This window comes from Phalangium opilio, unplaced genomic scaffold, assembly GCF_054372755.1.
Source record: "Phalangium opilio isolate 3A_F unplaced genomic scaffold, DU_Popi_V2 ptg000026l_1, whole genome shotgun sequence".
NCBI lineage: Eukaryota > Metazoa > Arthropoda > Arachnida > Opiliones > Phalangiidae > Phalangium > Phalangium opilio.
Window position 1 is genome coordinate 459055 of NW_028324157.1, and position 15967 is coordinate 475021.

General features: G+C 38.0%; 1 pseudogene; it reads right to left on the minus strand.

The window, feature by feature from the left end:
- Nucleotides 1-1990: 1990 nt before the first annotated feature.
- LOC149690969 (uncharacterized) lies at nucleotides 1991-2407 on the minus strand (annotated as a pseudogene).
- Nucleotides 2408-15967: the final 13560 nt, after the last annotated feature.

The window sequence follows — 15967 nt, forward strand, 5'->3', positions numbered from 1 at the left end:
GCCTCATAAAGCTAGATTCCCACTCGACCGAAAAAACCGGCGCAAATCACGCAGCATACTGTAGAAACTTTACCTTACGCCGTCGTCCGGCTGTAGACTGTTCACACTACGACTGAATTTTGAGTTTGACGGTAGATATTTTTGGGTCACGTGACAGATTAGAGTGGTTTCCATAACATTTCGCAGTCTGAATTGGTATCTCTGTCCCATTGTCGCTTAGATCGTACAAGAAAGTATATTTTCTAACTTCCTCAATAAAGACTTCCTTATTAACATCTTATACTTCCATTAAGCTAGATTCCCACTCGACGGAAAACACGACGGAAACCCGACAGAAAGGGGTTCGACCGAAAAATCTTTACGCCGAGCCCGACGGAATTTCCATTCGGTCGGGCGTAAGTTGTGTTCTATTTTTTCGGTCGTCTTCGACGTTATGCCGATGACTCAGCCAATGAAATTATCCCACTGACAAAGTCATAAATTTCAAGAGCGCACCCACACGCGAGATCGATTGATGGTCGCCATTTTTTGTGGTTGACCAAGGCTTATCGGAAACACGCCACCAAGAATGAAAAATTAAACTAACGGAAGTAAAAACAGAAAAGATGTTAATAAGGAAGACTTTACTGAGGAGGTTAGAAAATATCCCTTCTTGTACGATCTAAGCGACAAGGGGACAAATATGCCAATTCTGAGTGTGAAATAGATGTTGTGGAAACTACTCAAATCTGTCACGTGACCCAAAAATATCTACCGCTGAACTCAAAATTCAGTCGTAGTGTGAATGAAAAATTTCTACCGCCGGCAGTGTGATTTCCGCCGGTTTTTTTCAGTCAAGTGGGAATCTAGATTTAGATACATTTTTTCTTTCTTCGTGGCATGTTTCCGACCAAAAAAAAATACATGGCGGCTATCAATCTATCTAGCGTATGCGTGCTCTCTTGAAATTTATGACGTAGTCAGTGGGATAATTTCACTGTCTGAGACACCGGCGTAACGCCGAACACGACCGAAAAATAGAACACATGTGGGATGGACGAAGACCAAAAGATGGTGGTGATTAGAAGCCAGTAAGTACAGACTGGTGTCCGTGTGGGATGAACAAAGACCAGAAGATGGTGGTGTGAGAACTCAAGTAGAGGAGCCATTTCCGTGACTGTGAAAGCAGTTCGGAAATGGCGAACACGTTTGCTCCGATTTGGAAACTGCGAACGCGGTCACGTGGGTGTAACAACAGACACACACGATCGTTACAGAACCTCTTTGTGACATACGTCACTCGGAGAGGTAAAAACAACTTTCTCTACCTTAAACGAGTCATAAGAAATACTTCGTTTCTCATTTAAGCTAAATAGACATATGTTGATTTCGAATGTAGGACATAATCCCCCCTGGACATAATCCCCTCAGGTAGGAGACAAAATCCACCGGACAATTTCCCCCCCAATGGATGCCGAAGACAAAATACCCCCAGCCCAAGGACAAATTCCCCTAAAACTGTGTTTACGACAAAATACCCTAGAGAACGATTTCAATTTATATGAAGATTTATAAGGAAAAAAATCAATTCATGCGTTTAATAATTATATTCTTTAATATTGAAAGTAGATTTTCTTAATTCCAAGCCAAATTATTTCCGATACAGTTCAAGAACTGTTGCATGTCAAACCAACCTAAAAAAACCTAACCTAACCTAACCGGGGATTATGACCGGGGAATTTTGTCTAGAGCGTAGGGGGATTTTGACTAGAGAGTAGGGGGATTTTGTCTACAGAGTGGGTGGATTTTTGTTGGGTTTTGAAGCCTCGACCCGGGAATTTAAACACGCATCTAATAACATCGAGGTTTACTCAACTAGTGGTGAACAATCGAAATACATTGCATGTATATAAAGTTTGCTAAAAAGCATAATAGATAACAAAAAAATAAGTGAAGATATAAATCTAATCATAAACAATAAAATAGGCCAAAAAATACGTAGCAGGCGCTTCTATGTCAACACCCCTTCTTGCTTGCGACCGGATGCTGATACCGTGGTTTGCTTTCGACTCGACCAAACAATCGTCCCTTGCCCGAGTTTGAATAAATAGCCACTGGTGGATTTTCTATCCGCATGGCCTCCCGCAAAATCCGCATCGACAAAGCCTTCAAGTTCCAACGGAGTTGTTGATGGCAGATGTAATGATAAGTCTTGCGTTCCCAGGAGGTAGCGCATTACTCGTTTAACTGCCACCCAATCACGCTCTCTGGGCTTCGCCACTCTGCGACATAGAATGTTGACGCTGGCTGCTATGTCCGGTCTTGAGACAGTTGCAATATGTAACAACACTCCTATGGCTTTGCGATACGTAGTATTGCTCGGTAGTACATCGTCTTCGCCACAAAGTGACAGGTAGACCATATCCATGGGCCCCAGTAGCACAAGCCTTCCGCATAACAGTTGGTTAAAGGTCGAATAGTCGGTTTACGGTCCAGTCAGCTGTACCATGCTTATTCCGACACTTTTCCGACTCATGAAGCCGACTACTTCTTTTAGTTGGCAATGCCGACATCTATCTGACAGTTGGAACAGAGATGGTTTAAAGTAGGCTTGCCTACCGTCTAGAAAATTCCAACTTATTTTTTGCCAATATATTACCGACTCTCTCGCGCTAGTCGGTATTGTGACGTTTAAGAAGAGTAAAATTAAAAGGAAAGTTATGCTAAGGCCGTTTAGTAACCGAAATTTATCCGACAGTTGGAACAGAGATGGTTTAAAGTAGGCTTGCCTACCGTCTAGAAAATTCCATATTATTTTTTGCCAATTCTATGAGAGCTACCGCTCTCATAGATAAGACTTCATACTGCTCTTAATGTATAAGGAGGGTTTTTTGTTTGGATGTAGTTTTTTTTGTATTGTACTAATTGGTTCGAAAAAAATCCACTGAACTACAATTCGGACCCTTAATATGTGGTTAAAATTTCAAAGAGATACATTAATTCGTTTATTTTATAAAAAATAAAGTTGCTAAGGGTGGTTTTCATTTCCATAAAATTAATCACAGATTTTGACGAAAAACTGGAAATTTCCCATAGAAATAACATGGGAAATTTTCCAAAGTTACAAATATTGTCCATACCCTTACAAAAATAACCATACGTCAGATAGATTTGAAAACGGTCTTAAATGAAAGCCCCATATCCATAGTTGGCGCCTATTTTTTTCATCAAGAAAATTTAAGTTTAAGTACTGTTTTTCAAAGTTTTAATTACATGCTCCGACTTACGTGGTTTACCCTGAAACTATGGAACCTGCGACTTTTTAGCATGAGTTATGTAGTGTATGAAGCGAGTTTGGTCGTTTTACCGCGGTTATAGTCAATTTCTTAGAACAAATAGCTAGCTTAATGGACATTTTATCTTTTCTCTGCTTAGGTTAAAGCTACTTAAACTTGATTACCTTGTGGGTGCTTGTAGGTACTTGTGGGTGCTTGTCGGTACTTGTTGGTGCTTATGGGTACTTGTAGGTGATTATGGGTACTTGTAGGTGCTTGTAGGTGCTTGTGGGTACTTGTGGGTGCTTGTAGGTACTTGTGGGTACTTGTGGGTGCTTGTGGGTACTTGTGGGTGCTTGTAGGTACTTGTGGGTTCTTGTGGGTACTTGTAGGTACTTGTGGGTGCTTGTGGGTACTTGTAGGTACTTGTGGGTGCTTGTAGGTACTTGTGGGTACTTGTGGGTGCTTGTAGGTACTTGTGGGTTCTTGTAGGTACTTGTAGGTACTTGTGTGTGCTTGTGGGTACTTGTAGGTGCTTGTGGCTGCTTGTGGGTGTTTGTAGGTACTTCTGGGTGTTTGTTGGTACTTGTGGGTACTTGTGGGTGCTTGTAGGTACTTGTGGGTGCTTGTAGGTACTTGTGGATGCTTGTAGGTACTTGTGGGTGCTTGTAGGTACTTGTGGGTGCTTGTAGGTACTTGTGGGTGCTTGTAGGTACTTGTGGGTGCTTGTAGGTACTTGTTGGTGCTTGTAGGTACTTGTTGGTGCTTGTAGGTACTTGTGGGTGCTTGTAGGTACTTGTGGGTGCTTGTAGGTACTTGTGAAGAAAAAACTGTAATAGCGGTCTGTTTAGCCATGATAACAACCTTTTAAAAGTTGCAAGCACTATATAACCCTTTCGAGACTAACTGGACCTGAGCAAACTATAGCTTAACCTGCTACTAGTACGACCAGAGAGAAATGATGTAATCTGGAGTTGAAATTTCATCATGTGCGACCTGCGGCCCTGAAACTCTCCCATAGTCCCAGTGTGTGTAGAACATAATTTTTTCGCTGTTATCTGCCAAAATCAATCTTTCTAGATAGTGTCGCCTGCTCACTTGAATTTTTCATGATATAATAAGGTTTGAATGAACAAAATTCTAGATTACTATTTTCACTACTATGTCCTTCTGCTAACTTGAAGCAAACTTTCCTCTCTTTCTGCTGCTCATTACCGGTGCCATTCCCTTGACTTTCTGTTCGTTATAACTACTATCATGAATTTACTTATTTCAAACCAAAATATAAAAAAATGGATTCTTTTTCCTTTTGTGCTACTTAGAATTTTCAAATGTATGTAATGTTGTGCCGTGCCATATCAAATAGTCTCTAACCATTGTTAGAAACTAGAGAGAGAAATTGGGCAGTAACACTGATCATGCCCTGAACTATGAGAAAGAACAATACGACGGTTGACTAAAGTACACTTGATATTACATCATTTTGCAAAACCGCTAGTAAAAATCTTACTGCCCCTATTGAATTTGGCGCCATTGGTTTTAGAATAATTAAAATGTTCCGCTGCGAAGCGTGCCGGTCACGAATGGGGATGTAACGTCTTTAGGAGCCTTTTAAAACGCAAAACCATACAGTACTCTCCCAAAAGTAATTAATGTAATGATAAAATGTTTTCGGGGAATGGAATTGTGGTCAAAAAGCCAAGATAAGTAAATTTTTGAAATTGATTACCAGTAAAATAATTTATTTCAACGGAAAACGGTAATGGAACGTTGTTTTTTCTTAAGCTTGCATTTAAGTTTCAATTAAAAAGAAAAATTAATATCTGATCATTCAGACAAGTAATAACCTCAGTCTTATCGATACTTTTTAGGTCTTGATTCTAATCAAGACATTTTTGATTATTTATTACCGACTCTCTCGCGCTAGTCGGTATTGTGACTTTTAAGAAGAGTAAAATTAAAAGGAAAGTTATTCTTAGGTCGTTTAGTAACCGACATTTATCCGACAGTTGGAACTGTGGTGGCTTGAAGTAGGCTTGCCTACCGTCCTAAACATGTAACCCATTTTAGCCAATTGATTACCAACTCCTTCCCGCTAGTCGGTATGGTCACGTTTTAAAAGAGTTAAATGAAAAAGAAGTTGTTGTATAGGCCTTCTTTTTCCGTGGGACGGTTTTTTTGACTTTTACTATACCGCATATGCCACCAAATTTTTTTTGTTATATATTTAACTTATACTATATTTCGACCCACAAACAGAAGTTGATAATACTATATTTTTGGAAACACTAGAAACATAACGTTACAAAAAAACTGCAAAGCAAGAAAACACATCTGATTTTCTAGTTTGAATTTTCCAACCTGTAATTACTTGGGTCAGGTGACACGCCTCTGTTCTATTGGCGTAACTAAGGTAATGCCATGCACGTTATCATCGAAAAGGGCGCTGCTAGTGCGAAAGCAAGTCAGCCTTTCCAGTATCTCTGACGCGGCTGGGTCGTTAGAAGGTTTAAACGAGATTTTTGTGGTCGAAAATGATTAGTTCTAGGCTTGCTAACTTTTAATTTCATCGCTAAGGTTCTTTGTCACACTACATAAACTAGAAACGTCTTCATTTGTCAAGTAAGGTTTGAACTTTGTTATTGAATTATCAATTTATCTTACAGCCACTTTTATGCATGAGCCTTTGCTTTTTACCTAGCTTCTCATCTGCTGGGAACCACACCCATAGAAAGTGAAACCAAAACTTAAACGTTTATGTATACCTTCAGTTTCTTTGTTTGATTATAAAAGAAGCAAGTGTTTTGGGGCGCTTGGAGTGCAAAAACCTTATATATTAAGTATTTTAAAGATTTTTGGTTGTGAAAATAATACTGAATTCCAAAATAGATCTCAATTTGTTTTAATTTGAGAATTTTTATGCGGTTTCAAACATTTTAAGAGAAAAATGTGTCAAGTAATACCCTTTAGAATTGTATGTCTTTCTTTCTCCTTAAAAAATCTGTAAGTGTATATTTTTCATTAAGATTTTTGTAATTTAAGAGATAGTAATTGGCCAAATCGAAGATATTAACAATGAATATTAATAAATGCTTTAATTGATGTAAATATTATACTCGCTCTGAAAAATTTAACTTTTTGTTAAAACCAATTAGCTAGGCAGCTAATATTTTCATTCGACTAGTCGTGTCATATAGAATACATTGTTTAATATTTGAAATTGTTATAATTGACCTGCATGTTACTTGAAATATAAAAAGTACAAATTCTTAAGTGTTGTTCATTGAAAATCTATTAAAGAAATTTCAATACTAGGTATCAGTATCCTTTACTATAAGCGAATGAAGCCTCGAGTTAAGGCTTGATCGTCGCAAAACCATCGGGCCTCGAGTTAAGGTTTGATCGTCGCAAAAGCGTCGGACCTCCTGCTGACAGGCGGTTAAGTCGACTCTCAAACGTGTTGGATGAGGGTCGTATTTAATCGTGTCGTAACAGTCGGTAAACCAGTGGGCCGTAGTCCCACCGGGCGGACATTTCGATTCTCAAACCCTTACTCTACCAGCCCTTTACCGACGATTTACCGTTCCTATACTAAAAAGCCGCGAAATCGTCGGATTGAGCGCGGCTTTAGGTAGACATAATGACGCCGACATATAGTCGGCCAACAGTCGTTTTATAGTGGCCTCAAAACAGTAGGAAAACCGGCGGGCCATCGTCCCTCCAGGCGGACATTTCGACTTTCAAACCATTACTCTCCCGACTTATTAGTGACTTTTTACCAACTCGTCGGTAACACACAAAGCCGACCATGTACGCCCTACGTCGGCAGTGCTACTGGGGGGTGTTTTCGATGGTTTCGCATTGTCCATACCAAAATCTTCAAGCATGTGCTTAATCTTAGCCGATTGATGAATGGAGAAACCACCTTCTTCATCCCTCTCAATTTGAATACCAAGGTAGTATGTGACTTCCCAAGGTCTTTAGTTTCGAAATGCAGGTTCAATTTCGCTTGAAGAGAGTTGATGGTGGTGGCATTCCGATTGGCGACTAAAAGATCATCGACGTATAGTAAAACGTAGGTCTAGGTGCTGTCTTTCTCTGTTCTAGCGTAGAGACCGAGATCTGCTTTGCTTCTGACGAATCCTTCTTGAAGTAGAATTTCGTTGGCTTTCTTATTCCAGGCTCTTGCCGACTGCTTGAGACCATAAATGATCTTGCGTAACTTGCAGACTGTGTTCTTGGCCGCTCTTAATAAACCCAGGTGGTTGTTCCATATAAAGGTCTTCTTCTATATCGCCGTGGAGAAAGGCCGTGACTCTGATGCTGCTACAGCAAGTAGGATACGAATAGTTTCATACTTCGCAACAGGAGCGTATGTTTCTTCGAAATCTTCTCTGTATTTTTGTGAAAATCCTCTCGCGACTAGGCGTGCTTTATACTTATCGATTTCGCCGTTTTCACTTTGAATATCCATCTACAACCAATGGCTTTGCGATTTTGAGGAAGGTCAGTTAGCTCCCAAGTGTTCCTTTGTTCTTCTTCGGCAGCAGATTTCCATACGAAACTTTCTCGGTCTGGTAGACTTATAACTTCATTTCAGTTAGTCGGCTCTCGAACGCATTCTACAGTTGCTTTGTATCCTAATCTCTTTGGTGGTACAAGTTGTGCTCTAGCAGGATATCTTGGTTCTTGTGGTTCTTCTATTTGCCGCGATGGTACTGTCTCAGGTGAAAGATCAACATGTGAGTCGGATTGGTCTGAATCTTGTTGGTTTCTGGATTTAGAATTCTGTAGCCTTTAGTCGCTGTACCAAATCCGAGGAGAATCCCTTCGACAGCTTTGTTGTCCCATTTGGTACGCTTCTCTTTGGGAACGTAGAAATAGACTCTGCTTCCAAATACCCTTACATGTCCAATACGTGGTTTGGAACAAATCCACAATTCGTACGGTGTTTTCTCAATAGCCCGACTTGGTAAGCGATTTTGAAGATAACATGCCGTTGTTACTGCTTCTCCCCACCAGCAATTCATGAGAGTAGCATCGAGTAGCATACATTTCGCCATTTCGATTAATGACGGGTTCTTGCGTTCAGCGATGCCGTTTTGTTGCGGAGTGTAGGGAACAGTGATGAATGAAATTTCTCACGAGATTTGATAAAATTCGTGCGCGACGTGATAATCGTGGCGCGAAACATGGAACATGCCACGAGAATTTTGTTAAATAAAAAGGCAAAGCGTTACGAGATTGGTCAGAAGACCTTCTTTCAAATTATCCTTAAAATCTGAACCTAATTTGAATTTTAAAATCATTCGGAAGTATTTCCTGAATGTTAGAAGAATCGATAAAAAATCACTTGATTTTCTACTTCACCCTCCCTCTAAGAAATACATTAAGACTTTTTCGAAAAACTTGCAAGCAATAAAATAAATCTACATTAAATTGAACTTACCCCATTTTTCCAGGCACTGAAGAATGTAGATAGATAAAAGAGATGAGAACACTGGCAATAAAATAAAATAGATAGAGATATAACTTAATTTAGGTCGAATAGAGGGATGGGGGCACGGACGTTCGTACATTTAATTCTTATATCAGAATTCTCTCTGGTATATTTAGCTCTTGTTAGTCTAGTATTGAATTTGAAATGAATATAGATTTAGAAATTTCAGGCTATTTATAGCTTTCAGCCTGCGACCCAGGGGCTACAAAGAATGCCTCCCCCTCTTTCTCCTTAAACTGTCGTGTTAAGCACTCTGTGAGCCAAGCGGGTCAAGTACCGCTAACATCCAAGGGGGAATCACAAAATCTATTTAATAGAGTAATTTCGGTGGAGAGGGGGAAGAGAATGCTTATTGCCAGCATCGGGGACAAATTTGTAAAAGATATACTATTTGCCCATGCTGGGGAGATAAGACTGAGGCAAGAGATAGAAGGGTTTGACGTTGCCATCATAGATATAGCAAAACTCCCTTTTAACATATCTATGGTTGCCATGTACAAGAAAGAAATAACTCAATGGAAACTACCTTATGGAAAAAAATAACTATCCCTTTCGACGGAACAAAGGAGGTAGGCAACCTTTGATAGATAAACAGAATTCTGAGTTTTACAGTTTCGAGGCCTTGGGGCGAGAGGGATAAACGTAATATCATAAGTTTATAACTTATCACGAGGATAAGTGATCTCAGGCGCACCTATCTCGCTCAAAAGTAGAGGAACCAGGCGTCACGCGAGGTGTGCACTGTGCAGCATAATCAATGACTAGGAACAAAAGATATTCAATGAATGTAACTCTTTTCAAAAACAAACACTGAATAAAATTAGGCCCCAGCCATTAGTATTTCTCCAACAGTCCAACTTCGTAACATGCATCTATCTGCAAAGGAGAGAAGAGTTGTGTTATTGATAAATTATCCTAAAAATCGTGGTTAGTGGACTAACATACATTAGTGGATGGCTGGGGGGAGTTCTTTTATGACTACTCCTTGCCAATTATAACCCGAAAAGTATATTTAAATGTGTAACGTCTGAAACACTGTAATTGACACAATTTTTTTGGGTTTTTGATTTTTATTATTTTTTTCTGGTGTTTTTATTTTTGTTATTTTTTTTGGTATTTTTGTTAATTTTTAAAATGAACCATTTAAACACTAACCCTTCCCTCCCATTAAGCTTAGTTCGGCCACAAACAAATGGACCGTTTCAGCACTAATCCTTTCCTCTCATTAAGCTTAGTTCGGCCACAAACAAATGGACCGTTTCAGCATTAAGCTCTTTAACCCACTTTATACAATGAAAAATCTCCTGAACTCCATTACGTTAACTCTGCAGCAGAAACATCGAGGCTCATTGATAGCAAGTTCAATAAGTCTGTTCGCACACCTTTGACAGCGAATTCGTCGCACATTCTGCAAGCTATATCTACAGATTCCTGTTCCAAAGGATCATTTACAGGAGCAATAGGAACGATAGGAACAGGAGCGACCGGAACAGGAACGACCGGAACAGGAACGACAGGAACAGGAACAACAGAAAGTGGAGCAACAGGAGCAACCGGAACCAGAGCAGCCGGCGCCGGAGCAGGCGCAACCAGTTAATGTCGAGCTCGATGTCGATTCCTGAATCAGTGAAGTGATTTCCTCACGGCACGGTTCAAAATAGTCGCGTTGCGATATCTTGGTAAATATGAAAAGGTTGGAGAAAAATTATTCATCTAGGCCTATTTTTATTCTTGGTTGCTGTTGGAGCACAAGGAGAAACGCAATATACCCTAAAAAAAATACTACCTTCGACGGCGTTTTTCGTCATCAAATAAAAATTCGGGAGTTTTATCCGGCTCTTCGATGAGTCTTCTTTTTAGTCCGGTCCGAAACTTCAAGTTTTCCAGCTCCACTACATCTGATCCATGATTATGATTTTTCTTCAAAACTAAAACCCCTAGTTCGGCGGTTGCTGTCGCACGGCAATTCTCGACCCCACCTGGAACCTCAACTTTTCTCCAACACTTTAAACTTAACTTCCCTTGTTCTGGTGAAGATAAACCTCTATTTTTAATGTAGCCAAAGCTATTAGCCACATACACGTGTGACCCAGCTTTCCTTCCGTCTATAATTTTCATCTCCATGATTTAGATTGTAAATGACACTCTCTGTTCAAGCTACAGTTTCGAAAAGAACGATAAGTTCGAAATGGTCTCTTTTCCGAAGTACGCTAGGGAAAAACCTCTATAAAAGCAGGGAGGAAAAAAAGAGAAAGAAGAGTCAGTACGGGAGGGGGGGAGGTAAAATAAACTTTACTATAGTTTCTCGTTTTATGGATATTCTGATCTTTTCAAGTCTCCTTCTATACCTTCTCCCTGATAAAAGAAACCATGACTATTCATGATATATTTGTTAGCATAAGTTTATAATATATGTTTATATTCTAAACTTACGATGTAATAGTAGCCACATCGTACCGAACTTAACAGGAGTACATAAAATTTGGGTGAATTTTGCGCCTCGATTCCCTACTCCAAACTGATAAAATTATTACCCGTATAGATTTACTTATGCTATAATTTTAATATCCCGGGGAATAGAAGAACATATTGTTTTAGTGATTACAGCCGGCGGTTCCCGTTTCCCGAATTTCTGTTATTGGGATGGGGAGAGTTATTCCTTCCCCTCCAGGTACATCCCCTGCGATCCTCTGAGGGCGTTCGGTGGCTGTCCCGTCTGTCAGTAGAGGGCGAGCGGTATTCGGGTCGGCGTTGGCGTTCTCCAGAAGGGGATCGGTAGCTTTCTCTGTGGTTGTCGGCTGGTTGTCGTTCTTTCGCAAAATGCCAGGGTCTATTGAATAAGCAGTCAAGATCTGCAAAACAAGCAGAATCTCTCAAGTTTCGTTGGTTACACCATTACCTACTAGGTGGAATTCGTTCTATGATTCCTTGAAATCGCTGTTGGCATTTGAGAATAAGCTGTCCGATATTTGTAAAGTTACTGGAATTCAAGATTTCAAGAAGACGGAAGTTGAATTTTTGAAACAGTATATGGCATGCGTTAAACCAATTAGGGTTGGATAGACTACAAGGAGATAACAGTACGTTTTATGGAGAACTAATTCCAAATCTCCTCACAATTGAAAAACAATTGGTGGAATTGAATGACTCTAAACGTTCTCATTGTGAATATCCGCCGTCGCTGCTTGTAAAATGCCTGAGGGACAGATTTGGGGATTACTTGGAATTGTCCACGAACCATACATATGCAATATTGGCATCAGTATGTCATCCTTATTTTAAGTTTCGCCGAGTCCCAAAAGATAAAATTGAATATGTCAAAGGGTTATTCCTGGACAAATTGTGTTCGGAATTAACATTGTCCGCAGCTGTGACTACTCAAGATGCCAAAGAACCCAAACCTTCTTGTTTCACGAAAAACGACGAAACTTCACCAAACGACGATTTTTTGGAATTTGGTAAGTTTGAAGAAGCATTATCAGACGGTGAGATCCTCGAAAAATTGATAAGGGATGAAATTCATGCATTTCTTCGATCTGACTCCACTGAAATCACTATGCTACATAATTTTCCCCATGTTAAGAAATCATTTGTAAAGTATACCACTAAAGTACCATCGTCCGCACCGGTGGAACGGCTTTTTAATTATGCAAAAATGGTCCTTAATCCACAGCGAAGAAGACTTTCCGATAGAAATTTTGAAATGAATACATTGTTGAAAGTCAACAGATTCTAGTTTTTATTTTTGATAATTTGTGAGTTTACTCACAAATTAAATGTAACTTCCTAATTTGTAATTTTAATTTGAAATGTAATTTAATTAATAATTTGTAATTAAGTTTATTAAAAATATGAAATTGAGTTTATCAAAAATATGAAATTGAGTTTATTAAAAATATGTAATTGAGTTTATTAAAAATATGTAATTGTAATTTATAATTTGTAATTGAATGATTCAGAATTTCTAATTGTAATTAATTATTTGTAATTTAAGACACGTGTAATTTGGCCAACCCTGGCGAAAGAGTGGGATAAAACCCATTAATTTTTGAAAAGGCGATAACTTTAAAAAATAACGAATACGTTTCGTTAACTTTTCAAACTGTTTTTGTTTTATCAGCTATCAACGATTTTCTGTCCATTTTATTCTCCTTGTAAGAGAGAATTTTCAAATCCCAACGCGAACTGTTTTTAAAATTGTGCACATTTTTCATGTTTAAATATCTTTTCTGGCGTCAATTTGGTGAAAAAACTAAGATATGATTTTATTTACAAATAATTGTTTTTTTATAATTCTGTCTTTAAAAGTGAATATTTGAATATCTGTCACTTCACGAAATTAATTTTCTTCAGTTATCTTCTAGGTTTTCGAGTCCATGTCTACAATGACTGTTTTTTTTTTAATTTTTATGTTAGAAATGAGTGAAAGTGGACGAATTAATTGGAAAAGTTATTAAATTTTAACAATATTTACGTATCTTCAGGGATTTTAATCGCTTCAGTAGCATAGCGCCGAAAAAAAATCAACCGAACCCAATCCCATTCGACCGAAAAACACGCACTTCGGGTTATCCCGATGGAATTTAATCCGGGGAACGCAAAGATTTTATCTTTGCTAACAAAAATTAAATTAACTAAAAGCAATTTAAGGCCTACGTAAAATTAACACTAACATTCTCTAAATTATGATTTTAAAACTTAGGATTTTAAGAACAAAATAGTAATAAATCAGCAAGATTTGACATAATAAAACCAATAGGTAATATTTATTTATTATTTTATGCTATATTCATAATAAAATTCTTTAAGCCAGCCGATTTAATACACTTAACGTGTATAACTGATCCAAAGAGGAAGAGACGTCCTCCTAACCAAACCTAATCTAAGAGTATTTTTTTGGAAAAGGCATATTATTAGAGAGGTCAATGAAGATACACATCAATATTTTGTAAAAGGCGTAACATTGTTAAGTGATTTATAAAATATTACCAACCTAGCTTAACAAAAACGGATTTATGTGAGAAGAACGTTGAACGTAGCAAATTCACTACCCATCCTCGCATACTTTATTGAGAAACGTCGTCTGCTTATATTTTGACTCCACCCACAAATTCTGATATCTCTATTTTCGTGGTTAAATATACAAAGAAAGAAAAACTAGATACTTAAAAAAGAAACATTAATTATTTATATTCTTAACTTTAAAACTTAATTCCACTAAATCGGGAGTTATATCGCATTGTTGTTCACTTTGCCTTTTTGACACTGGTGCAATTTCGGAAAAAATATTTAACCACGAAAATAAGAATGACATGGCTATATACAGAATTTGTGAGTGGAGTCAAAATATAAGCAGACGAAGTTTCTCAATAAAGTATGCGAGGATGGTACCAGAGGCTAAAGCTATGATCCCACGTTCTTAGTACATAAATCCGTTTTTGAACTTAACCAAATAGTGGTGTTTTATATTAAATTCTTCATAAAAAACTTTAAGCCAGCCGCTTTAATATACTTGAAGTGTATAACCGCTCCAAAGAAGAAGAGACATCTACTAACCAAACCTAACCTAACAGAACTATTTTGGAAAAGGCATATTATTTGAGAAGTCAATGAAGATGAACATCAATATTTTGGTAAACATTTTCGTAACATTGTTAAGTAAATTTTGAAGTATTACTAACATAACTCAACCAAATAGTGGAGTTTCCAAGGCAGTCAAAATGTATTTAAAAGGCTTTCATTGAAAAACTTTTTATTGACGAAAATTGAAAAAAAATAAATATATTTATTCGGAAGATGATGGTGTTTGTTCATCACCAGTGTCGATGAAATCATCTTCGATAACCTCGTCAACGAACATCCAGAAAGGCACCTCTCCAGGAGAACCTTTTCTGGCATTGTAATCAATTTTTATTTCGTTTCCTTCTTGTATTCCACGGTCCGCCAAGAAATTCAATCGAAGTTCGTCGTCAACTACTCTTTTTTTATACGGCGGTGAAATTCTACCTTCTGTGATTGATATCTTCCAATTTTATTTCTAAATGAAGCGTCAAATGTTAGTTGCCGTTGTGTTTCACGTTAAAAAAGTAACAATGCCTTCTGCTGCGAAATAATTCTTATCCACTGAGCTTCTCTCCACTCGCAAAGATATTTTCCTGCTAAGGTAAACCGTAAACTTACATATAATGTCAGCATTGGAAGTTTATAAATGTGGGGTATTTCAAGCAAGACATTACGAACATTTTTCAGAAAAACTTCTGCTAGCAGGTTACTTATTTAGTAAACAATTGTGGAAAAAATGGAGCAAATAATTTTCTATTGGGCATAAGCGAATGCTTAGAGTTGCCTACTTCTGCTACAAAAGCAATATTAAATAGGACAAGGACCATAATGAATCTAAAACGGACTTAAAAATTCAATATTAGTATAATCTTATCAATGGAGGCTTAAGCGATCCGGTGGGTATCGTTCCTTTCAACCGAATTCCCAATGGACCGAAATCCCATTCGACCGAATATCCCGCAATGATTTTAGATTTCCCGCCCAATGGCTATATTCCCGATGGACCGAAATCCCAATCGTCCGAATATGCCCCTAAAAAATACATGAATATAACTTGAAACACTGTAGCCGTCAGCGATTCGGTGGTGTAGTGGATACGAAGTTGGACTGCGAAGCGATAGGTTGTTGGTTCGAATCTCCGAAACGTATGTTAATAATATTAAAAGTAAATGTTTCGTGATGCTAATTAAAACGCTCACTTTCATTCCTTTCAAGGCAAGAGATATATAGAATTAATAAACAAATTGTGCTTAAAATGAAGTGCAGTCTTAATGGTAGTTCCATCAATGTCTTTAAATTTTAAATTAAAATTTTAATATTTTGGTTTCGGGTGGGTTAGGTTAGGTTAGCGTAGGTTAGCTTAGCTTAGCTTAGGTTAGGTTAGGTTAGGTTAGGTTAGGTTAGGTTAGGTTAGGTTAGGTTAGCTTAGGTTAGCTTAGGTTAGCTTAGGTTAGCTTAGGTTAGGTTAGGTTAGGTTAGGTTTGGTTCCAATAAAACGTTGACACCTTTTGCAAAATATGCTCCTTTTAATTAGCTACCACCTTTTGCAAAATATTCTCCCATTAAATAGCTACCACCTTTTCCAAAACATTCTCTTATTAATTAGCTGCCACCTTTTCCAAAAGATTTTCCTATTAAATAGCTCCCACCT